Source organism: Cyrtonyx montezumae, unplaced genomic scaffold (genome assembly GCF_038088225.1).
Source record: "Cyrtonyx montezumae isolate F1298 unplaced genomic scaffold, pur_monq_1.0 scaffold_2, whole genome shotgun sequence".
Taxonomy (NCBI): Eukaryota; Metazoa; Chordata; class Aves; order Galliformes; family Odontophoridae; genus Cyrtonyx; species Cyrtonyx montezumae.
In genome coordinates, this window is record NW_027071936.1 from 10,072,341 (window position 1) to 10,097,473 (window position 25,133).

At 40.9% G+C, this 25,133-nt stretch overlaps 1 protein-coding gene across 7 annotated transcripts in view; it reads left to right on the plus strand.

The window, feature by feature from the left end:
• The window catches only part of GAB1 (GRB2 associated binding protein 1), a 91,209-nt gene that overhangs the window by 17,554 nt on the left and 48,522 nt on the right, over positions 1-25,133 (plus strand). The gene's annotated exons all lie outside the window — the stretch shown is intronic.

The window sequence follows — 25,133 nt, forward strand, 5'->3', positions numbered from 1 at the left end:
CAGCGCACAGCATAATTATAATACTTTCTTGCTTCAGGATAAGCTTTGCATTTCATTAGTTCATCAGTTCTTATTTATGCTACGTCAGTTCAGGAAGAAGAATGTTAAACCGGAATAACTTGTTTTGAAAGTTCAGTACGAGTGTGCTTTCTTCATCCCTAATTTTCAATCTCCCACCTCTTCTCTCAATGTGAAAGTCTGTTTGCCTTGTCCTCTCCACTAAATTGTAGACTTTACCGTGGAGCAGCATCAAAGCAGTTGATTTGCCTTCGAATACATATATGTATTTGATTAGAAGTTTTCAGCTGACGTCCCCTAAATCTTTCTTTCTTCCTCCTTCCCCACGCAAATATTTTTAGGACAAGATTTACTGGTAAAAATAGTAACAGGTTTGAGGCATCTTGCTCTTTCTTAGTTCTGCTTTGGATTATGAGATCAAGGTCACGCGTCTCTGAGGGGCAGTGGTGCTTGGCACCCTAACACCCCAGCAGCTCCTGTCGGTTTGGCAGCACGGTGCTGTGCTGTGAATAGTTGCTGGCTAACTGACAGCTTTCAGGTATGTCAGTGCTGTTTTTTTCACAGTAGGCTGTGGCCTTCAGTGACTGCATTGTACAGGGGTTTCTAACCATTTTGGGAGCTTTGCTTGAGGAAGAAGTAGGCCATCTGGGAGCAGATTGTCTTCTTCTCCCTAACCCCATCCAATGGAGGGCATATGGCTGTTCCCTGCCCCTCTATCCTCTGCGGGGTCAGTCTTGTTCTGGATATCCCCACCTAAGTGAACAGCCGTGCACATTTTGCATGCAGCAGAGTGCAGCCCTGTCTGGAGCCGCTCAGGTGTGCCTCCCTGGGTGGACTTGTGCTTTGCTGCTTGGGAACAGTCTGTGTGCTTTCACATGCTCCTATGGGATGGGAGGCTTTGGTGTTTATCTGCCTTGAACACCACTTGAAAGGTAGACGATGAGGAATGTACCCTATTTAAAGATCATAGCCTTGTAGTATTTTATGGATACTTTGAAAGGCAAAAGAGTGTTTGGCGGGGTTAGCGGGCAAATAAATGTATGTGGCCTTGGGGCTTTTTGTCCTCTTCAGGAGTTGTGCTAACATACCTTTCAGATATAACCAGGAGGTTGAGCTGGTCATATTCCCTTTCTTCTATGACTCGCTGCAGAAACTGGAGTAAGACATGAAATATTTGAGCTTCAGACCTTTCTCAAGAGTACAAACACGTACTTGGTTGTAGTGTCTTTCTTTCCTGTGGATGTTAATGGAAGTCACCTTTTTCACCACACGTTTTGTTCGCAGTCTTTTATGTGACCTTGTAGTGAAGTCATAAAAGCTTGAATCTTTGCTATCGCAATCCTTGCCATAGCAACATGCGTCATAGTCGTATAATTATTTATTTAATGGGTTTAATTATGAAAACTGGAAAAGGCACTTAGGAAAGCTGGATTGGGTAGAAAAAACTTAACTTTTTTTTTTTTGAAGGACAAAATACTTCTAAGGTAATGCGGGGCAGTAATAATAAGTTCTGAAGCATTTGTTTTCAACTGCTTTCTTCCCCGTGTCTGCCTTTTCCTCCTTTTTTACTGTTTTTGACTGCTGCTGTGTAAGTACCATGCAGCTGCTTTGGTGACTTTTTTTCTTTTTCCCCCCTCTTGCAGACCTATAAATACACTTCCTTTGTCACTTTGCCGTGTTGTTTCCTAAGAACTTTTCTTCCAAACAGCTTTGCTATTTAGAATGCTTCTTCTTGGAATTTCATACTGTTGTGTTTTTTCTTTTTTTTTTTTTTTGAAGTAATTAAAAATCCTAAGACCAAATGCTGTTTATTAGTCTTTAAATTTCATATTGTTTGCGGCTTTCATTTCTTACATTAGGAAATCAGGGAAATTGGTTTTGCTTTTCAGAGTCGCTCGAGGAAAGAATCATGTGCAGGAATGAAATTTGGAGCACTCTCTTAACATATGGACATATGCTTACTCACAGGATAGAGAAAATAAGGCTTTTTTTCTTTTTGTGGGACTATGTATTGTGCTCCGGAAGGTTTCTTCACTTATATATCCATAGCGTAATATACTTCAAAAGTTGTGATCATCTTGTAGTAGTATGCTGTCAGTCCGTTCTCTGATGAACAGCTGAAAGCAATTAGTCCTTTCCTTAATTCACAAGGGAAGAATGAAATGAGACAAATAACTGTATTGATTCCACTTCAGATTACTGGCACGTTGAGAACATTCAATGTAAATCAATGTATAGCTCTGAAGCAGCAGCAGAAAAATAGCTGAACTTCTGGCAGAGCTGTCCTTCCTTATATCTCTGCCTCCAGGCTGTGTGGAGCTGTGAATGAGACTGAGCCAGTGGAATGGTAGCATCAGAGCAGGTCTTGGCAGCTTAAGGTTTTATAGACATTCTTGCTACAACTACATTAAAGGCTGGTTGCGAAACAGGACTTGGTGACAGAGCATGAATTGTTAATCCAGGATGGGGCTAGAATTTCAAATTTGAACTTTTTGGCATGGAGGTAAGGGTGGGGTTTGGGAAGGAATGTTGTTAGTGGGATTGTGATATAAAATGCAGAGGCTTTACAGGGAATACTCAAAAAGTAACTGGGAAGAAATATACTTTCGTTGAAGTTATTATTGACTTAGAAGCCTTCATTAGTGAATGTTCCTGCTCAGGCCTGATGCGTAGAAGCAGAATTTATTTCTTGGTTTTTTCTTTGTTTTTCCTTGTTTTTTCTTTGCTATGCTGAAATGTGAAGCCTTTCCTGTGTGCATGTTGGCTGGCTTAATCACTTCTTCGATAGTCTCTTCCTCTCTATGTAGGAAGAGGAGGCATCGACTCCTCTGTATGTGACGTTTTCCCTTAGGAAATTACATTTTCTTCTTTATTCCACGGATGTGCTGCAGAACTGTATAGAGGACTAATGATTTGGTAACTGTTGGGAGAAAAGTCTTGGATTAGTTTTGTTTCTCTCCTGACGTGATGAACGCGTCTCATTTATACAGCAGCTTTTCGTTTTTCTTTTCTTCTTGTGGGTTCTAGGAGTACAGAAACTTGGAGCGTTAGCTGGTCTGTGACAGCAGAATAGGCCGCACCTGAGCAGAGAGGTGGTTTGCTGGGAGTTGTAGAAGTTAACCTACATCTGGTGAGAAGGGAGTTGCACCTAAGAAAACAAACAAAAAAACACCAGAAAGGAATAAGAGAACTCAGTAATGTTACAATCTTTTCCAGTCGCCTAAGGCAAGGTCACTACGTTCAGCCTTTGTTTTCGTAATGCTTGGTATGGGAAGCTATGTAATCCAGAAACTACTAAAAAGTTCTCGCTTCTTCTACTGGCTTCTTTTTTTTCACTTGTATTTTGGCAGTTCAGCCTTATTTCTTCTTGAGAAGGTCAGCTGTTCCTGAAATGTTGCTGCAAAACTGTACCACTTAACCATGTTTCGATGCATAATGTAATCAGCTTGATTGCTTTTAAATATGTCATTCAGACCTACAGTTACTGTCAGCTAGGCCAAAGACATTCTCTTGGGGAATTTCAGTAAAGCTTTCTGGCAGATCTCAGCACCTGATGGTAGCAGGGTGATTTATTTATTTATTTATTTATTAAGGCTAAATTGCTTTCCTGGGGTAAACAGTGCTGTTGCAGCAGAAAGCTGAGGTGAGCTAGGAAGAGGTGCTAGGGTCTCTGTCTTCCCCCACTGCAGCAGGGAGGGGCTGTACAGGCAAGGTACTCTGCTTGGCATGTACCAGACAGCCAGGCTGTACTGCCTCGTGTCTGGCGTAGCTTAGGCTGGGTCTGTCCCTGGTGCAGGTTTTCGTCAGGTGGAGAAGCTGAGGGAGATGGCTACTGGCCAGTCTTCTTTCTGGGTTATTAGGTGTGCATGGATCACTTGGGTTTGATCACTGCAAAGCTAGTACTGTGTCTGCAGTGTACAGTTTTAAATGCTATCCTGCTTTTTATCAAATTGTAGTGCCAGGCTGCGTTAAGAGACCCGGTTTGCTTTTTCATCTGTGTTTTTCTTAAAAGGCTTCATTGGCAGTACAAGTTGTGAAAATAAGGCATACACATAGCTGTACTTTTTTCTTCCCTGACTGTGGCGGCATATCAGTGCTAACGTGAATATGATCTCACCAAAGAATGAGCTGGTTGAATGTTGGACCTCTTAATGCTGTGCATTCATGGTTAGTTGCAAACTGTGAACAGGGCAGGCTAATTGTGATTTTTAGTTTTCTCATCGGAGTGTGATGGTCCTACAAGACTGAAGTGTCTCCTTTTTCCTTCATTGAAAGGAAGCATAAAAAAATCCAGGTGGGTTCCTCAGAAGTCAGAAAAGGGACAAAGGTAGGAACTTTGATTTGGCTTCGTCCTGCATTTGCTTATTTAACCATACTGCTGTTCACATATCTTTCTCATAACAACTTTGTTCTTAGTTCTGAACTCCTGAGGAAGGACATCTGGCTGCAGCTGGCATTAATTAAAAGTAGCGAGTAGCCGTTGTGGATATGCTGTCCTTTTTGAAGAAGGAAGGCTTTCCAAGTAGCACTGGAGAAAGAATAAATAATCCTTAGGCCTTAAGGTGGGGGAATATTGGTGAAAACAAGACTAACCAATCACTTCTTCTGGTGATTTTATACTGCTGGTGGCTTCTTGTGTTATATAGAGGTAGCGATTTCTTATAGTGGCATCTTTCTCTGTTTCTTCCTCCCTCTCTCTTTTTCTCAGAAAACTTGTTGGCAAAGCTATCGATGTAAATTTGACCTTTAAGTTTTTGACTGAACAGCTCATGTTTCAGGAAATAGTTGAGAACATTCAGGGTAACTTACTGCAGGGATTTAGTACATTTTATCACTTTTGGAAGTTGTCAAGGCCGTTTCAGAATTCATGTATTTCATCTTACCCTACACCGTGAAGGCACAGGTCCTGCTAATTGACCGCCTGCTCAGGCCACTCGTTAATGTGGCCACTGAAGCTTGACATGGGTGGTGCGAGGAGGCTGGGGCCAGTCAGGCTGTGAGCACCGTAACGCTCCGGGGTCGATGCTGTATGAGGCAGGGGGCTTCCAGCTCTGCTGCCCTCGGGTAGCGGCAGGCTTGAGCAAACCCTGCAGCGTTTTCTCCCGCCATCCCCTGCTTCTGTGGCCGCGTTAATATGGAGTGGCTGAAGTCACCCAGCTGGCTGCAGGCCAGGCTGAGCTGCCTGTAGCTTGTGTGGGGACCAGTGTGGTGAGCGGAGTGGTGACAGTCCCGAGGCAGAGGGGCAGCTCTCGGCGAAGGTATGTTTGGTCCCGTTGTCTTTCCTCCTTGAGCGTATCGCAGTCCTGCTCACACACTGGCTGTTTCCTTTCTTCTCCTCCTCACTAGTTTTGCGTTCTATCTCCTGGGATAATTTCTTTCTGCTTAGACAGACGGGCGCTGTTTTTTAAGAGAATGGTCTGTTTCCAATAAGTTGCTAAGTACCCGAGTTTCATTGTTGAAAGTCTTGTTCAACACACTTGGCATTTAGGGTCACTGGACCGTGTAGCAGAAGTGCATGTGTGCAATCAGGAGTGTCATGCTTTTGCTTAAATCCTATGCTCCTTTGCGTGTAGTAATTACTGGTGTAATAGGAATACGAATTCAGTTCATCTTGAAAGTTTGTGTTTACCTTTCTTTTCTTTTGGAATATCGCAGTCAAGCTTTTTGCCTAAGTTGTGGACATTGCTGAGCTGTGGTGAAAAACCATGGAAAAACAGAGATAACCTTGGCAGGGGTTTTGTGTCATGATTCACTGACCCAATTCACGTGCGTTTTACTAGCTATTTCTCTCTACCAGTGGTTTCAGATTTGTAATTGGATGTACAGACTTAAGAGATGCAGAGAGGAAGGAACGTTAGCTGGTTTTACTGTGCTCAGTATGCATTCCTTCAACTTTGAGAGAGCAGATTTTCAAAGCTGGGATGAGCTCTCCTCAAGTGTATAATAACAACAGGGAGAAAGTCTGAAATCGTTCCACAGGAAGTTAGGAAATGAAGATCTCCTTAAAACATAAAAAGCACCAAGTGAGGGAAGAGTCCTGTTAGGGGTTTGCAAACAATCTATGTTCTTGTAACTATCTGAAGAACCATAATAAACAGATCACGGTCCTTGCTACTAAGATAGCTTTCAAATTCTTGCGATAACTGCAGTGATTTGGCTGTTTAAATTTGGGACTGCGAGTTTATTCAGGCTGTTGCTAAACTCTTTGTTTATTGCTAGCCTGTTAGAAGTATCTGACAAGTGAAGAACAACTTTGGAATAGGCAAAGGGAAAAGCCAAGCGTTTAGGAGATGCTTATTGTCCCTCCCTGTGAGGAATAGACTTTTTTTTTTGTTGTGCTGTACCTCTTTTAAAGGAAACACTGGGTAATAATTATTAATTGCTGAAAGATCTTTAGTGTTCAGAAAGAACTCTATAAAGTGAATAAAATGAAGCCTGGCTGCTGTCACGTTCCAGATATTGATACTTCCATTGATACAGAAACTAAATGAAATTGCTGCACTGTTTCTACTTTTGGAGATGATCATATGGATTTTGCTTTAAAAGAGAAACTATCCTCTTGCTACACCATCAAATTCACGCAACAAATTAAATAACAATAACCTTGCAGAAGGCTTTTTTTTTTTAACTGTGGACCTTTGGAGATGTGCTCGTTAGGCTGAGACATTAACTGATCTGTGTAAGTTCCTGTATTGTGTATTTACAGTTTTTATCTATTACTGTCATTTTCCCGTAAGGCTCGAAAAAATGTACTTCACTTTTGCTGCATTTAACTTTCCAGCTGAAAGAATAGGATCAGATAACGTCAAACTGAGTGAGCTCTCTTCACGGCTTTAAACATTTTCTGTGCGCTTCTCCTTGTGAATATACTTTCATTAGTTCAGTAGTTATAGGAGTATCTCATGTATCCCTTAAGCTTTATTACAAGTAGTGTGTATATTCTTGGCATAAATGTCAGCCTCATTGCTCCGCCCCAGTATGAATTTGTTGCGAATAAAAAGTAGTTTATGTTCTGCTCTTGTCCATAGTTCTGGAGTGAATTATTTTTAGCTCTCAGATTACAATTTCCTATTAAGAAAACATTAACATAACTCCTACTGAAGTATTGCTTCTCGTTATCTTGTGATCTGAAGACATAATAAAAATGTTGTGTGACAGGAATTGGTGCTTTCTCTTCAAGACTTGACGCTTCCTTCTTTAAAATGTTTGGTTTCCAAACCGGGTTTTCTAAATAAAAACAGGATTAAAGTGACAAGATATTGTTGAAGCTAACGCTGGGCTGTCAGATATCTGCAAACGGACCGTTTTTGTCTAGCTGTGATCAAAACATGATAATTTTCTGGTATGGGCAAGACCCTTGCATTTTGTTCGTTGCAAGGCATTGGTTAACTGTGCATCGTAACAAGAAATGTATTCTTTTCTTACTAGGAAGAGGATCCTTAACTCTGTACCTGGCTTCATGTTTTTTTCCCCCCACTCTTTCGAACTACGCTTCATTTTGTCGAGACTAAGACCCTAACTGGAAACAATACAATACTCTGCTCCCACCAGCTCTGCTAGTAGTAGCCTTGGCAGCACTGACTCAGTCAGTGCAACTCCTTTAATGAGTTCTTCGCTAATTTCAGAGAACAACCCCCACAGACTATTTCCTTCGTTTGACTTCTTTGACTGTTATCATTTAGTATAAGGAAAACAAAACTGAACTTAACGTGAAACAGAGGTTGTTTAGATTTCTTCCTTCAGAAAGGGTTATAATTTCTTTCTAACAAGATGCCACTGAAAAATTTGTACCCTCTAAAATTACTTTTGACTTTTCAAGTACCTTTTTTTGCATTGGAATCTCAGCTGGGCTTGGAATCGAAGGCCCTTCAGTTTAGTATCATCAGCTTTAGTCCATGAAATTTATTCTTTTTTTTTTCCCTGATGAGTTGGGGCAGTGTGATCGGTTTCTGTGGCTTAGCATGCAGAAAACGACTGCCTTAACGAGGGGATCATGAGCTGAGACAGTTGTTAAATCGTTTTCTTCTATAAAAGACAGTCACAATGCTAAAATAGATCAAGAAATAGCCATAAGCCTACTACAATAGCCATATCCATGAATCACATCGGTAACAGATCAAAATCACAGCATTGCATCCTGACGGCATCTTTTACTTCGTTTATAGAAGAAATATCATCAGCATCTTATTGAACTTCTTTGCTTGTTTTTTAAATTGGTGGTAGAAGACTTCTGAGATTCCTTTGTTGGCTCCAAGATGTGGGCCACAGCTAATTAGCAAGCTCTTTCATTTGGAGCTTCTTCATTAGAGATAATGCATAATCATGGTTAATGACACTATTTATTATAATAGTGTATAGTCTGGAGCTGCATCAAATAGTAATTTGTTACTCAATTCTGCTGAATAATTAAGTTGTTCCTGTAATGGCTCCATGCATGGCTGTTTTTCACAAGTCCACCCTGCACTGGGCTGTATTAGTCTGCCTTTCTGTACTCTCACTAATCCATCCATAGTTTGGTCCCTCCTTTGACAGATGAGATGCGTAGATGCTACCAGCTGTATCCTGTCTTCTCCTCTTAGAAACAGTTCAAACGATGGATGTTTACTGAGCCGTGCCAGCGGGCAGGACAGAATGCAATGGTTCTATCTTGCAGGACCTGCAAAGTTGAGGCAGCGTTTTTGGATTTATTTTCCTTTACAGAACACCCTTGTTATCTGCATGTAAGACATAAGCTTACATGCCTCTGTAGTGGCAAAACTCACTGCAAAGAATCTAACCACCTCTCCTAGTATACACACCCAGGCATTACTGGTGTTTTTGTTCAGTTTACACCATTATCTTGCGTAGATAAAATGAATTATTTTCTCTAATTTAATAAGTGTTTACACAATCCTGTTTAGCTTAGATGACCCTTAAACGTTTGTGATTCAGCTTCTTGCAGGAGCAAATCTGACAGTAGTTATTTTTTGCGAAGATGCAGAAATGCAACTTTTAAATTAGAGCATATATTAGCACAATTGAATAATTCAAGCAACTGTGTTGCATTGAGCAACACCAGGAGGACAGTTGATTGCCGGAAGTCTAAAAATACTTGGTATAAGTTCATTGCCTCATGCACACTTGTAGCGGCTGGGAACTCAGATGTATGCTTATTCATGTCCTACAGCTTGGCATTTCAAGGATTTGGAAGAGCCCCTATAGGAAAACATAGCGAAATCTGGAATGGGTCTGTTCAGTGTGTTCGTACAGTCAACTGTCTTGTTCTGTGCATATCATATATACGCACACAAACTATGCAGAGAGCCTTCCTAAAGATAGCCTCTGAAAACAGTGGCACTGGGTGTGCATTCAGTGTGCTGTAATGTGTGCGCTGCAGCCCCTCTCCCTCTAGAGCAGGGGAGGGCACAGCGGCAGTCCCGTGGGAGGCAAGGCTTTGCGCTGCCGTGCATGATGTGCTGCTGCTTGCTGATGCATCAAGTCTTTCTTGGGACCAGTTGTTTTTCCCTGTACTTTCAGGTTTGGTCTTTCACGAGTGCTTTGCACCTGTGGAAAGCGATTCAGTGCTTCCATTTCGTGCTTTGTTTCATGCCTGCACTTTAGTACTTCCTTCTCTTCCACAAAGCTTGCTGTACATGGTGAAATATATTAATCTAGTAAAATTGGAGCTGCTCTGTTTTGCTTTTTGGCTATGAATTTATACCACGCAATCTTCTGTAACAGTAAAAATATTCTGATTCACGTGTCAAGGGGTAACTGCTTGGTAGTCTTGAAACAGTGTTTGAAATCACTGTTTCACCAGTGTCTTTCACTTTGGTGTGCATATCGTATCAATGTGTGATTATGTATAACAGAAATTAGGAGCAATAGTATTAAAAAAAAAAAAAAAAGGATACTATTTAATTTCAGACCTGAATCCACGTTACAGAGACTGGAAGATAGTGCAGTTTGCTTATTGGCTGTATCAGGCCTCGGGTTTACTCTGCTAGAGCTCTGCTGCATCTGGAGACTTGTCTAGGCCAGCTCTTTATTTTGACTGTTAATGAGGCAATGCCCTGGAGCTGGTTACCCTTCAGATGGTCTGTTCCCTGATAATAACCGTTGTTCACCACTCTCCTGTCTGAAGGGCAGTTGGGAACAGTATCAGTGGAAATGATCAGGTTTCCTTGTTCTGAGCTGATCACACACAACATTTATCAACGTGTATACATGAATATCTATCTTGTCTAGTGCTGTTCACTTAGGTTTTTCAGTATACTAGACAGGAACTGTCAGGGCAGGCTGAGATATGCCTTTTTACAGACTTGGTCTTGGCGGTGCCATACAGCACATACGTTGAGGTTTGTGGTTCTGAACTCTATCCATTGTAAATCCTGTAGGTGAGGTTTGAAAGTATGCTGGCCTAAGGAGCACCTGCACTTTCCCAGGACAGGCTCTTTTAAATATGCAAAATTAGAAAAACACACAAACAACCTGAATCCCATACGTAATGAGGCCAAATGTCCATCTCCAGAAGCATTTTCTCATCTTTAAAGTTTTCTGTGGGTGTAAATTCCAGTACAGCTTCACGCTCTGTGCTTCATCATAATGGAGTCAGAAAGAAATTGCTGTCAGGTGGGAAGATAGTTCTTAAAACCTTCTTTCAACATTTGTCTATTGCAATGGATTGGTTAGAAGTGTGGAGCAATCTGCTGGTTTTGACCAACAAGAAATGTGTCAGAAATGATGTGCTTTTTATGAACTAAAATAACTTGTCAGACATGAAGCATTATTATGGTCATATATACCAAGCTTGGGGTAATAATTTTTTGGTATATGAAGGTAATTGCAAAATTCTTTCTAAAACTGCAGTTCAGCCTGAAAATTTGTTTCCTGTGATGGTGCGCTGAAAATCAGTTTCTTCCTGTCTTTCACTCGTGCACATTCATTGGTTATTTGCGTGCTTGTGCAATTTTAATATGCTTTAGAGTGCTTTGCGTTAGGGAAAGTATTTTGATAACAAGGAGCTCAGTACAAATAAACTGAGGAGATGTTTGAATTCCTTAGTTAGTATCTTCTACCAGGGCCGTGACTGTTACTTACTTTTATTTTTGTCAACTTCTGAATGGCAACTGCATGCACGTGTGGATTCTCACTGCTTTCCTCCGCTCATTCCAGACACTCAGGAAGATTGACCAGGAAGGTGAATAATGGCACTCCTTTTGAGTTATACAGTCCTTTCTGGATCTTGAAAAATGTCTTAGGAAATGTAAATGAAGTGGGCAAATTACTAAAAGGCATGTGGTCTCTGGAAAAAGTAAGTCATGGGGGGAAAAATCCCATCCATGAATTTACCTTCAATAAATCTTGCTCTGAGAAAAAAATAAAAGTATTTTTCTTTTCCTTTTCTTTACCCTTGCATTAGTTATTCTTTCCAAAGCTTTATGTGACTCTCTTCCCTGGGCTTAGAGTTCTGTTAACTTAATTAACAGTCTGCAGAATATCACGGCATTAAGTGAAATTGAGGTGTGTGACAAAACCAAGAGGTTCATCTGTTTGGTACGTCTCTCACATCGAAAGTTCCATCATAATTATCTGACTTTTCATTTAAAATAGCATTTCGGATCTCTGCAGGAACTAACGTTATAAAGTCAGGTATATTATTGATATATTATTATAGCTATTTGTTATTGCAGTTAGACCAGCCAATGAATTTCAGAGTTTCATGCTGGTGCACTGTTGTCTTAATTTAATCATGCTAAAGCTGGTTGGGATTATTATTGCTGTATATATTTTATGCCCTGAACATCTGTAGTGAGTTGAGTGTGTGTCAGAAAAGAAGCGAAAGCGAAATGGATATTGGAATGGGTATAGCATCCTCTCTCACGGTTCAATTATTTTAGTAGCAGTGTTGAGGAACTTACAGAAGCACGTCAGTATTCTTCGGGTTGAAGTTTATACAGGTCGTGGGAAGGAACATCACGGTTTCAGAAGGTTACTAGCAGACTTAATGAATATTGTTCAGATTTGGAAGCAGTATGAGGTTGCTGGGTGGGATAGTTAGATGATTAGAACTACTAAATGTCCAGAAGTTTAGAAAGAGACACTTGTGCGTTGCCAGCTTTCCACTTACAGGTGTTGTGGTTCACGTTAGGAAGTTTTTGATGTTGGACCATACAGAGCTGTCTTAGATTTTTCACGATTTGGTTCTGACAAAGACAACGTTGCTCTTTTTTGGTAGATTCCAGTGCCATACTTTGGAAATGGAAACAAAAACAGATCAGAAAACAAGCGAAAGATTGTCTTAGTCATGTGGCCAATGGCAGAGTAACACGTGAGGGATTTTTTCTTTCTTAATCCTTTGAAGCTGGTAAACATCACATGCACTTCCCCCTTCTCCACTATTGCATCTTCTTATTATCACTGCAGTTATTTTGATGGAACGGTGGAATAAGCGGTGTTGATTTGTAGCTTCAGGGTTGGGTTGTTTTTTTTTTTTTTTTGCTTTGTTTTTAAAATTTATTAACAGTGTAACCTCAGCAGAGGAAGAGATCAGGCTGTGTAGTTAGTTGCCTGTCTACCTATCTTGCCATTTAAAACTGTATTCCTCGTTAGGGGAGTCTCGCAGACTATTGGAAATCACTTTGAAAAGAGTGGATTATTTTACTGCTTCCAGAAAGCTCTTGCTCAATAGCTGGTGTTTCAAATCGCAGAGGATTCCACAGTCTTTGCTTATGCAAACTGGCCTTTGGCTTCTGCATCTGTGGGAAGAAACAAAACTTCTAAAACAGTCAAGAGAATGCTTGATAGCTGCTCAATGGATGTATTCATGGTTCCTGAGATTGAAAACCTTCTGGAGATGTAGTCTTGACCCCCTGAGCAGAGTATGGTCAGTTAGAGCGTGTTGTTCAGGGCCACTGGTTGAGCACCTCTGAGGACAGACCCCTTTCTGTAACCTGTTTTGGTAGTCAGCCTCAGGAAGTTGTCCTGAAGTTAGGATTAATATCATTTGCTCCTCAGTCATCCACCAGGCCGTGCATTTCATCGGGTTGGCTGGATGTAGCTTCTTCACAAATCTGCGCTGACGACTCTCAATTACTGTTTTGTCCTTTACTTGTTCGGAAGTAGTTTCCAGGGTTACTGACTTCAATAAGATGAGGCTGACCAATCTGTATTTCAACAGACACGTGTACCTCCTTGCCCTTCTTGAAAACAAGTCTGCTTTCTTCTAGTCCACAGGAACCTCTCTCCAGAGTGTCTCTGTGGCTCTCTGAGAGTGGACTTGCATCTGGTTCCCCAGTGCTCATGGATGCGTCCTGTTAGTTCTCATGGGCTTCTTTGCCTCGATGCTGTGCTTTTAAATAAGGTGTATTAAAACAACGTGAAAAATCTTCAACAAGTTTGTAATCGGGAAATCAGAGCTGTTAGCTTAGTGTAGAAGTAATTGAGTTTAGGTGAGAGAATCAGCATGACCCAGCTTTATATTCTAGTCTAAAGGGTCGTGTGTTTGGGTAGCAGCGTTACTTGTGAGTCTTGGTTTTTATATTTGAAACAGAAAGATATTTGCCTTTGCTTGACACACTGATAACCTCTAATAATCTGAAGCTATTGAACTGCTTGGGCTTGAACATGCCTATGTACAACTAGGGGAAAATGTTTAGACACTTTTAACATGATGTGTTTTATCAAGATTTTCAGATGCTACTAGATTACCTTTTTATCTTATTATGCTCCCTTAAGAAAAAAGTATATTACTAAGGGAAGGAAGAGTTCAAGAAAAATCCTATCTTCAATTGGTCCAGCAGAGTGGGTGGGTTAAGGTAACGTAGGTATGAATTTTTTTGATTTTGTGATCTAGCAACTGTTGTGATAGCTTTCCCTTCTTGAAAAAAGAAGACTCAGGGGGGATCTGATCGACATCTACTGAGTGGGAGGCAAAGGGACAAGGCCAGGCTCTTCTCAGCATTGTGTGGCGATAGGACGAGGAGAAATGGCTACAAAATGAAGTATAGGTAGTTCTGCACAAACGTGCGTGGGAACTTCTTCCCAGTGCAGTGACGGAGCACTGGCACAGCTGCACAGAGAGGTGGTGGAGTCTCCTTCTCTGCAGACGTTCCAGACCCGCCTGGACGCCTACCTGTGCAACCTGGGCTAGGGAGCTGCTTGGGCAGGGGGTTGGACTCAGTGAGCTCTAAAGGTCCCTTCCAATTCCTACGATTCTGTGATTCTTAACGCTCACATTTGAAATGAGAATCCTTGCAATGAATTGAGACACTTTCCGAAGAATTTGGGGATTTTAATTAGCCCGGCGAAGTGGGCTGAGAGTCAACCATAGGGTTGTGAAGGCCCGTAGTTGCTTCACACTAGTTGTTCTGTGTTCCCTTCGTTGCTTTTGAGATTGTTGGTTTTACACGGGTCAAGTTCCAGGAGGTTCTGTGCCTTTACAGTATAAATGATACAAGATTGTAGCCTTTTGTACTGTCTGGTCTCCTTTATTTCACTTCCACCTCCTTGCCATTATTAGAAGCAGCTAACAGCTTTCACATTAGAGAAGATGCTTTGTGTATTAGGGAGATGCTTGTTACAGCCCCCAGTCAAGTCTAGATATGTGTGTAGCCTTCAGAAAAGGAAATGGTATTGTTTATTATGTTAATATTTGTGCTTTTGATAGTGTGTTGCCTATTGAATGAACTTGCTAGTGCTAATGTGTTCCAACACTTCTGGAGGGGAAAGAGTTGATGCCATTGTGATAAGGTAGCACTGTGTAATGTCTTAGATTTTTGCCCGTCAGTCTTGTGCTTTTTTGGACAAGGTGCTTTATTTGCCTTGTATGAAATGCAAATACTAGAGGGGCTTAATTTCTTTGTCTTGCAAGTTGTGTAATGTAGCTGGCTGCTTTTTTGTCTTTTTTAAGCATGAGCAGCAACTGGATCACCGTGTTACCTAGAAAGGCATTAGAACTCAGGGCTATTTTTCCCATGCAACTGAAGAACAAAAAATAGACTAAGCTTAGCCAGTTTAGCTTTACTATTTAAATTTCCTCATTAGCTTCATCTGTTTAAAAAAAGAGCAAGTTTTATTTGTTTGGATGTTATGTTACTCGGAGTCTGGCTTCGCTGGGTGAATGGTAACAGTGAGAAAAAAGAAAAAGCCACCGTACTGTGTGCTGCATGTCCTCCATTTGGTGATGGTTGGAATTCTTTGTACATTGTGTTCTGCCTTTCTATGACTGAACGTAAAATATATCTATCTAAACATGAACTGTAGCTCAAACCTGATGAACCTAAATGGCATTCATGCTATGATTTGAGCATCAGTGTTTTCTGTACTTGAGCAGCAAAACGTAGCTCAGTTTCTCATGTGAATTTTGCTGCAGTGAGATAGAAACTCCTCACAGTTGTGGTTTCTGTGCATGGCAGTCCTCTAGTTCTAGGAGTGCTATCAGAGTAAGTTGATTAGCATGATTGATACTGTATGTCATGGGACTGGCTTAATGGGCTACTGTTGAGACTGCATTGTGAAACCACACACAGATGAGGTAATCTCATTAGATGATTAAAACCTTCATCGAGTCTTCAAGATTGCAGAGCTTTCAGTTGGATTGCAGTTGGGAACTGATGCGAAGTAAGTGTAGCGTTGTGCTCGGAGTGCTGCTGAGATGGAGATCTTGCTGGCTTTTTCTCTTGGATCAAAGTCACCGCAGCCCGGATAAAGAGCTGATGTGAGATGATCCGTCTGGCTGTAGCTTGAAGTAAGATACTAAATGAAGTAATTATTTTCTTCTACTGTCTGTCTTAATTCATTAATTACTATTTTGCTGTTCTCTGTGAAATTCTGTCCTATTCGTGTTAAAAATAAATGTTTTGGCGTTCTGTAGCTTTCTATTCCTCTACAGTAAGATTGAATTTTAAGTGTTACATTGCTGGTGGCAGCAGTTCTGTTTAATTAAGTCACTGTCTTTGTTGTTGTTGCTTGTTTTTAGTTTCCTTTGCAGGTCGGTTAGCTTTGCTTTGGCTGAGGAGGAGTTCAAGTGTAAATGGCACTCCTTGTCCTCCTGTTTGTCCTATTTACAGTTAGCATGGCAGGTAGTGCACGCGCATGCTAGAACAGGTGGCATGCATAAATCCTGTTCGACTTGGTCAGATGCTGCGTTTCAGGCAGCTCATTGACTGGCATGACATTTCAAGTGAGAAGTAGTATACTTGATGAGTCTTATACTTAAGCTCTGCATTTGCTGGCAAGTTGAAATGAAAAACAAATGCTTCTAATTCTGAAATTACAGCATTTATAATGCAGGTGTTTTCAGGAAGGACAGACTATTCATCCCATACTGGCAATAACTGCTCTGGCTCTATAGCAGAATTCTTCGCTATTAAAGATGGGACTGGCTGTCTATTTGGAGGGGAGAAAGAAACATTTATGATTTGCATTTGATGTTGTGACCAGTTGGTCTGTTCTGTTAGTGAGAGTAAATACTGTGACACTGATAAATATGTATGTGCATTTAGTGAGACAAAAGCAAGCACGGATACTTTATTTTGGCGAGGAACCCCTGTGATGTAATCCCTACTGAACCACTTCTCAGATCTGGTCTATTTATTCGGCAGTCCTACAAGGAAGCAATCTTTGTCTAGGAGCTATTGAAGGTATGGTGTGAAAAAAACCTCACCAAAACCCTACAGCACCCTGTTCCAGCGTGCTAAAATGTAAGATATTTGTACCCTGTGACAAGAGCATTCTTCCATGCATTTGACAAAATGTACAAGTATACATCATTGTAAGCTACTAAGGAGTTATTGGCAACAGTATGCTATGAAATATGATCAGTGTAGTCAGTACGTGGATTAAGTTTTTCAGGTGTATTGATTTTAAAGTGCAAGGTCATGCTTGATTTCAGTGGTACCAAATAAATGGCAGGACAGTAATTTATGAAACTCAGCTGGTTTTTGCATATCAAATACTAAATTCTGAAGGAAACAGGTTCTGGGGAGCATTGCAAGTTTTGTTGCTTATTCTTTAAGCAGCTCCCTAGCCTTTAAGATGTGTTTTTGTTGAAGTCTATTTTTTTTGTGTGGCAGACTGAATTGAAGCACTTGACTGTTTCAGTAGGCATAGAAACATTTTCTCTTCTTTTTAACTTGTTCACCTGAGTTGAAGTATCTCAAGAGCTCTCATTCGGAGACCTTGGTCAGCTCTTGACTTTGCCTGAGATTCTGGAGGGTACTTGGTTAACAGAACCTTTGTAGCCCCTTTTTGCTTAATGGGCAACGCAAGCGTCATCTGCAGCTGCGTTTTTCTCCAAAGGATCTGTTCCTCCAAATAGATTTTAAAATTATGGAGTATTTCTAGTGAAATGAGGCAACTGTTTTCATTATGAAAATAGAAACTTCCTTTGTTGGTCTGACTGCAAATCAGCTTACTCTTTCCAGAATGCTGACCTTGAACAGGGAAAGGTAAATCCGTAAATGAGAAGATCCTTTTCAATGGGAAAGACTTAGTGCCTTTGTTTCTCTTGTCTCTGCCTATCATATCCACAGGAGGTGCCTTAAGAAAGAAATTTGCAAGAATGATACCTAGACCTGTTTGTTGCTGGGATAGTGAAGTAACTCCAGGTTCACCAAGGCAGTGTGAAAGCTAGGGAGATTAATCCCTGATTATATTAGTTACTCTGCTATTCTTATTTAAATATTGGCACTTTTGTCTTCCCGATTACATAGGCTGGTTTGTAGTATTTGGTAAATGCATAGCTTACTTTGGTTCTTAGATACTTCAATTTTATATATAAACTGAGTGCCCTAGTAAATGACTGTAAACAGCCTGTCTTAAAGTACTTACTCTTTGTTTGAAGTGGGGAAAAAATCTTTTAAAATACCTTTGTTTTAACGTTTTAGAGAAATGTAGGGCAGAAAGGGGAATTAGGACCAGGAGCCAGAGTAGTTGTAGACTACTCAATAAACTTTTGCCTTGAGTCAAGCGTGCTGTTTGAAATTGCTTGATGTGTGTATCTCTATATTAAATACTCAGGAGTTATTTTGCTGCATGCGAGCCGTTATTATTATTTTTTTTTAAGAAACTTTCTATGCTTCTGAAAATAGTCGTCGCAAAATATTTTGTTCCACTGTTTGTGCCCTGTTTTTTTCCTTCCCACCCCCTTCTCCCTTTCCATAACATGATACGTGAACCCAAGAAGAAGCTAATGTTCTACCTCTTAACAGTTTCTTTTGTAATATGTTTTTTGAACTAGCTGGACTGCTTCCAAAAGTGCAAGAGCGTGTTTATACATCTAGCCTAACAATAGTATCATAACACCAGTTTGTTTAACCTGGGCTGGAAATAACAATCTGAATGTTGTGAATCAAAGGGAGCAGTCATTTGTCTGTGCTTCTCTACCGTGTCAGCTCATTTGGATTATTTGATAAAATCACTGAAACTTTTTAGGTTTCTCTGGGAAATGTCTCGGCGCCGTGTGATACGATAGCTTTCCTAAACGCTTAGAGAAGTGCAGCTGTAGCTTTTTCTTGGAGTGGCATTGCATGCCGTCATCGGCTCATTCAGAAGGAGTTTTAATTGGTATGTCCAGTTCAAGCGTGTATTACCGGGGAAAATCATCTATCCCCTACGGTTTGAGGAAGGCATTCATAATATAATAAATCACTGAACTGCTATCGTAGTATTCGAGTAGAGTCGTCAAGAGGTTGAAAGCATGTGATTAATACTGGTTATGCTTATTTATTACTCGTAGAATCACTAAGGTTGGAAACTACCTCCAAGATCATCTCATCCTACTGTTCACTTACCACGGATATTTCCCCGCTAAACCATGTCCCTTAGTATCACGTCTAAATATTTCTTGTACACCTCCGAGGATGGTGACTCCACCACCTCCCTTGGGCAGCCTATTCCAGTACCTGACCACTCTTTCTGAGAACAAATTCTTCCTAATATCTACCCTGAACCTCCCCCAGTGCAACTCGAGGCCATTTCCTCTAGTCCCTAGTTAACCAGGAGAAGAGGCCGGTTCCTACCTCGCCACAGCCTCCTTCCAAGTTGTAGAGAGCAGTAAGATCTCTTGAGCCTTCTCGTCTGCAGACTAAACAATCCCAGTTCCCTTGGCTGCTCCCCGTAAGACTTGTGTTCCACACCTCTCACCAGCTTTGTTGCCATTCTCTCAATAACCTTGATTTCTTTTTTTTTGTCATGAGGGGCCCAAAACTGAACGCAGTACTTGAAGTGTGTCCTCGGTCACCTCCCAGCTCCTGCTGGTAATGCAGTTTTTTAAACAACCCAGGATGCCATTGGCTTTCTTGGCTGCCTTGGCACACTGCTGATTCACATTTAGCCAAGTGTTGATCACCACCCCCAGGTCCTTCTCTTCCACTCATCCTGCCCCAAGCCTGTACCGTTGCCTGGGGATTTTGAGGCCAAAGTGCAAGATCTGGCACTTGGTCTTGTTGAACTTCATCCCATTGGCCTGAGCCCAGCAAAAATGCAGCCTGTCCCGATTCCTGTGTCCTGACCTTCCTAACCCCAGGCAGATCAACATTTCCTCCCAACTTGGTGTCATCTGCAGACGTACTGGGAGTGCATTCAATCCCCTTGTGCAGGTTATCAATAAAGACATTAAACGGTGAAGGCCATCTGGTTGGTTTACTTTGCTGAAGGTGCCGAGACTTTCTGTTGCTTTGCTTCAGTGACTTCAGTTGACGAAATAATTGTTCTGATTTTAAACAGTTTGGGCAGTGTCCATCAGCAGCTGATGTAAGGCGTCCTGGCAGTGTTCAGACCTTTAGTATGCCACGGGGCCTCATGATTTTAAGTATGGTGAGGTGGAAAACAAAAGTGGTACACTTCTTTTTTTTTTAACCTCAAATCAGACTGTACCTGGAGTTAAACAGACTTGCTTTATCATCCCATCCTCAGTCTTATGATCTTCACAGTGTATTAGTTCAGTTTTAAGTTAGCAATATCTGAGCTGACTTGCCTCATCTATTGAAGTCTGACATATTTTGTATGGAAAAATTTATTACTGAGTATAAGCACGGCTGCCATTCGGGTATATCAGCATATTTTCAGAAGTGAGAGTGTATTTGTTTGCATATTATTCAGTCTCTGGCCTCCTTACTTATCAGGAAAACGTGTGCTCTGTAATTATGTCTAGCTTCAGTGAAGTGGCACCTGTCTAATGGAGAACTGACTGCAGCAGTACAATTATGGGACTTTGTAGGTGTCTTATCTTCTGTCAGTGACAGTGAAGACATAATCATTCTGCATCAGCAGCTTCTAAAATTAAGGCTTGGTGTTGTTAGTGTTGATCTTACGGCTCTTATGTTACGATTCAGGTAGTGAATAAGCAGCTTCAGCTCTGCAGCTTACTAGAAGGAACAGGTTTGTGGCAGAAGCAGAACTTGCATGCTCCAGTATGAAGATCAGCCTGCTGTTGCTTAGAACTGATTACATTTCTTTTTCCTGAACGTTTGTTAGTTTTCAAGCCTGGGAGGGAAAATAGATGGTTGTACGAGTATGGGAGCCATATACTTGGATACTTTGGTGTATGCCTTCAGTCTATTCAGCACTGAGGGTAAATGACAGGTTAGAAAACCTGTGTGAGACCTAGTGTTGGTTGTAAAAGAGAAATGCCCTACTCTGCCTCAAGTCGCCTGTTTGAAGCAGGGCTCTGTGGGCTCTCCCCATTGGGACTGCCAGCAGTGCTGGCACCTCAGTGAGCCAAAGGGGTCTGCAGAGGCACGGCAGGCCTGCTTTCTGGGGAGCCTTGTGAGAACCTGGCCTGACCAGCGGTACCTCTCCTGCTCTGCTGCACCCCACAGACTCCTGGATCCTTGTCATACAACAACCTAGCGTACTTGGCACGAGTAGTTCTTGGAAGGAGGCGGCTTTGGGGTCTCCTGTGAGTGTGGGGAAAATGAGAAACTTCCTTTGCTTGAAATTTGATGTCTTTATGGTAGTATATGTATTTGATGGCAACTAAAATCAGTTATAGAATGTTTTTTTGTGGGGTTTTTTTTTTGAGTTAGAATATTTTTATGTATGGTTTTCCATCTTGTTTTTGATCTCGCATCTCCTGCTGTTGCCTCAGATCGCTTTCCATCTTAAGGATAAATAATGGTCATCTTTAAAACAGAATGTCTTTGAGAGCCATCGTGGTACAGATACTGGAAAAACGGTCAATTTCAGAGCAATCAGGCATTCTCTATTACTTACAAAAAGTTCCAGAATGAAAAGGGTTAAGGTAGGACTTCAGACCAAGTACCTGCTGTGAAAGGTTATTTTGTTCATTTGACGTTACCAGCAATTAAAAATATTTTTGGACTGGTTCATGTGTACCTTATAATTCTGTTAGATGACAAATAAAATGTAGGAAAACATGTTTTCTTCCCCTTTCCACAGTCACATTGTTCTTGAAGTGCTGGCAGTAGTAAGAGCTTCCAGTCAGTAAACAAAGTAGATGTCATTTAGATGTATAGAGAGCTAATTAACCGAGTATCAGGGCAATCAGTTTGAGTTCCTTTGCTGCTTGTAAGTTAAAAATTAAACTATTTTTATAGTAAGTGAAACTCTCAAAAAGCTGTTAAAAAAAAAAAACAACAAAAGAAACCACCAGCTGGATAATGGAGTACTTGCTTTCTGCGTCAAAGAACAAAAATGTCCAATATTTTTAAAGCCAGATGAAGTAAAGGGATTGTAACACTCAAATCTGTTACAAATCTAATAAGAGATAGAAACTAAAAACGGAATGTAGCTTCTTGTAGTGATGTTGGTGGTTTAATGATTTTTACTTAATCTCTTCATGTTGTTCTGTATTCTGCGATGTGATCAGATGCAAATGAAGAAATGAACGGTCTCACTATACCAAGCGAACAGCAGGCTTATTGTTCATTTTATCGAGTGCACAGACAGAGAAGGGGATAAAGTTTGATGAGATCAGAAATACTGTGCAATTTTTATTCCCTTAGCAGTTATTCATCGGAAGGATGCTGCCATTAAAAGGAACAACACCAAAAAAATATCTCCGGAAGTATCAGTGCTTATATTTTGAAAAGAAAACCACCCAAATCCTTCATAGAACTGAGAGGGAAAGATGGATGATGATAATATGAGAAATTCTTTGAGTTTCTGGGTATTTTCTGGATTATTAAGGCAATTCTTTTTTGAAGAGTGTTTTGTCTTCTCCAGTTGATCTCAATAAATGCCCGCCCCAGGAGTTACATTCTCTGTGCATTTAATGTTGAAAAGATGCCATTTGAGTTGTGTATCGTTAGAAGATAACAGAGATGTTTGTATTCATCTACTGTCCAGATGTACAGAGTGCATTTTTTTTTTCCACATCATATTTATATGTCAGATTTTGGCTGTTTGGTAAACTCAGTGCCCTCTGTTGGGTGGTTACAGAGCACTGTGCAGCCCAAGAGTGGTGGCTCACCTTTGGATTTAGGGCTGAGAAACAAGTTCCTTCTTTCATGATAAGGTGACATAAGGATACTCTTATTTTCTTGTGTTTACTTAACGTTTGTCATATGATGAAAAACTGTTAGTCAAAATATCCAGAGCCAGGCAGAGATTTTTCACAGCAGTTGTCAAGGGGAATGCTTTGTTTTTAGAGAAAACAATATAAAGCTTCCTATCTTTCTGCTTTCTTAGACGAAGCGTGCAGACTTGATTCAGGGTGAGTAGAAGTCTGACTTTATTTTTCCCCCTTCCAACTTGTTTTTCAAATATGCTTACCTCCTCAGTACTTTTGGAAATGGTGTCTTCATGGACCCTGTGGGTTGGCCATTCATTTTAGGCCATTGTGTGAATGCTAACTACTTAAAAATAGTTTTGGAGCTAACCCTTGCTTCCTCTCAGGGTTTATCAGTTGGAAGCATCTTCTTTTTATCCTATGTGTAAGCAAAGACCTCTCTGAATTGATGACTTGATCTGTATAATGGAAAATCTAGGCAGGATATCCTTTCTCTGTTATTCCTTGGTGTGATGGCATCAGGGTCTGTCTTAAAATGGGGGAAGGGAAAAGGAGGATCCTCTTTACAGGCCAAGTGGTTTCAAGGGACTCTTAAACTGTGAACTCGCAGAGAGCCTCACATTTACTGTCAGTGTTGAACCCTTTGTGCTTTGAGCTGTGATTACAATGTGTGGTTTCTGCTGCTGTGCTGAAAAGCTTTCTCATGTGCAGCACAGACGTCTTGTATTTGGAAGTTTTTACGGACACTGATGAAATACATCATGTGAAGCTTCTCTGTAGTTATTTTAAGCTTGCAGACCTTAATGAAATACTGCATTGACAGGCCAGATCCAGTTGTAGACTGCAGAAAGGCAGTGCCTGATCTTCCCTTGCCAATGAGAGAGTATTTATAGCGTAATTCTGATGGGACCGCCTCTAAAACCATGCAGGGCTCGATGTGGGGTAGAGGTGCAGTGAATCTAGCATGTACGTGGGGTAACACTTGGCTACTTTTTTCCTCCCTCATCTCCCTCTCTACCAGACATAGTAGAACTGTCTGTGAGAGAGGTGAATCCCTTAGTGTTGCTCCATTCTGCTCTTAACTTGGTGACCTCTGTGTGTTGTGGTGCAATAGCTGTTGAGGAACCTGGAGCCTTTGGGTAGGATGACAGAGGGTGGCACGGGATCGTGAGTTTAATAGTAAAGCACAATAGTAATCAAACAGAACTTGGAATTAAACTAATTAAAAGAAGCACTTTAATTGTCTGTCTGGACTTTGAAATCTATAACCCTTGAATTTTCTTGCCAAAATTTTAAGCGTGTCACCTTGATATCAGTAATGAAAATATCTGTGGAGTCATTGCATGTGCTTTTACACGAGGAGAAGATAAAGGTCTTTCCTTCTATACCATCAAGTGTTCCTCGACTGCGTGACATTAGGAAGGTCCTTCTCCTGAGCAAACTTCTGTGACTTACAATCATGGGACTTCGTCCTTTTCACTGCAGTGTTTAAATGCACTGCTGGTTACGTTTCATACTAGAATGTAATGTTCTGTGAGGGGCTAAACTTGATATTTATCTAGCACTTTGATAAGTAATAGGTAGAATAATTTGGAAAAAAAAAAAGCAGAGTGCTGTGATTTTCTGCTTATACTGTTGTAAAATTAAGTCACTTCTGTTCTATAGCCTTAATGGCAGGTTCAGTGCAGAATATCGACAGTGTTTTCTCCTGGTTGTAGCCTAGTTCACCCTTCAGTCTCTAATGCCCTAAGTCTCTGTAGATAGCATGCTTTTTAAGCAACAGTTCGAAACCCAAGCGATGGAAGCCTTTCAAACCTTAAACCCACCCCTCATGTATTAAATCATTCAAAATGTACAATTGCTGTTATTTTCAGGCCATTGTGTCTACTTCCTGTTGGTCAAAGGTTACGAGGATAGGGTGGTGTATAGTGAGATGGAAAGCTGACAGGAAAAAGAAAGCTTTGCTTGTTTTGGGGGTAGACACAACTACAGAAATGGACAGAAGATTGCTTAAGTTTTCTGAGGACTTAAAGAGGTAAACTGGAGAAAACTGTTCTTGTTGTTCATTCTTCCTTTCAATTTCTGCAAATAGAAAATGATTTGGGTTAAACAGGGTCTTTCTTAAGGAATGTTATCTTTTGGTTTGAAATGTGCTTTTTTTTCCTTTTCTGTTTTTTTTTTTTTCTTTTTTATCTCCTCAGGAATGAGGTTTAGCTTTCATTTTCCTTCAGATGTGGACGTGGGAAACTTTCTGTAGCAGCAGCCTGCAGCTTTACGCATTAGCTCGCTTGTATTGCTAAAAGAGTTTTATGCTGTGGAGTTCAAGTGGAAGTTGGTGTGATGTATCGCTGCAATATGTTACATCTGTATGTGGGCATACCTAGAGCGCTCTAAAACTCTTTATTTAATATCATTATTCAAGAACCATGTTATTTCTGGGCTGCTAAATCAGTAGCATGAGTCCATTTTGTCAACAGGGCTCCTCGAAGGGAGCTGCTCTGAGCAGGTGCTGCCGAGGGCTCATCTTGCTGGTGCTCAGGTTCCTCTGGCAGGGCATTGCAGCTCTTGCGGTGATGCCATTGTGGCAAGGAGATTTGAAGGATTTGGTTTCAGAACAAACCTGGATTCATAAGGTTGCTCTGGAGTGGGAAGGAAAAAATAA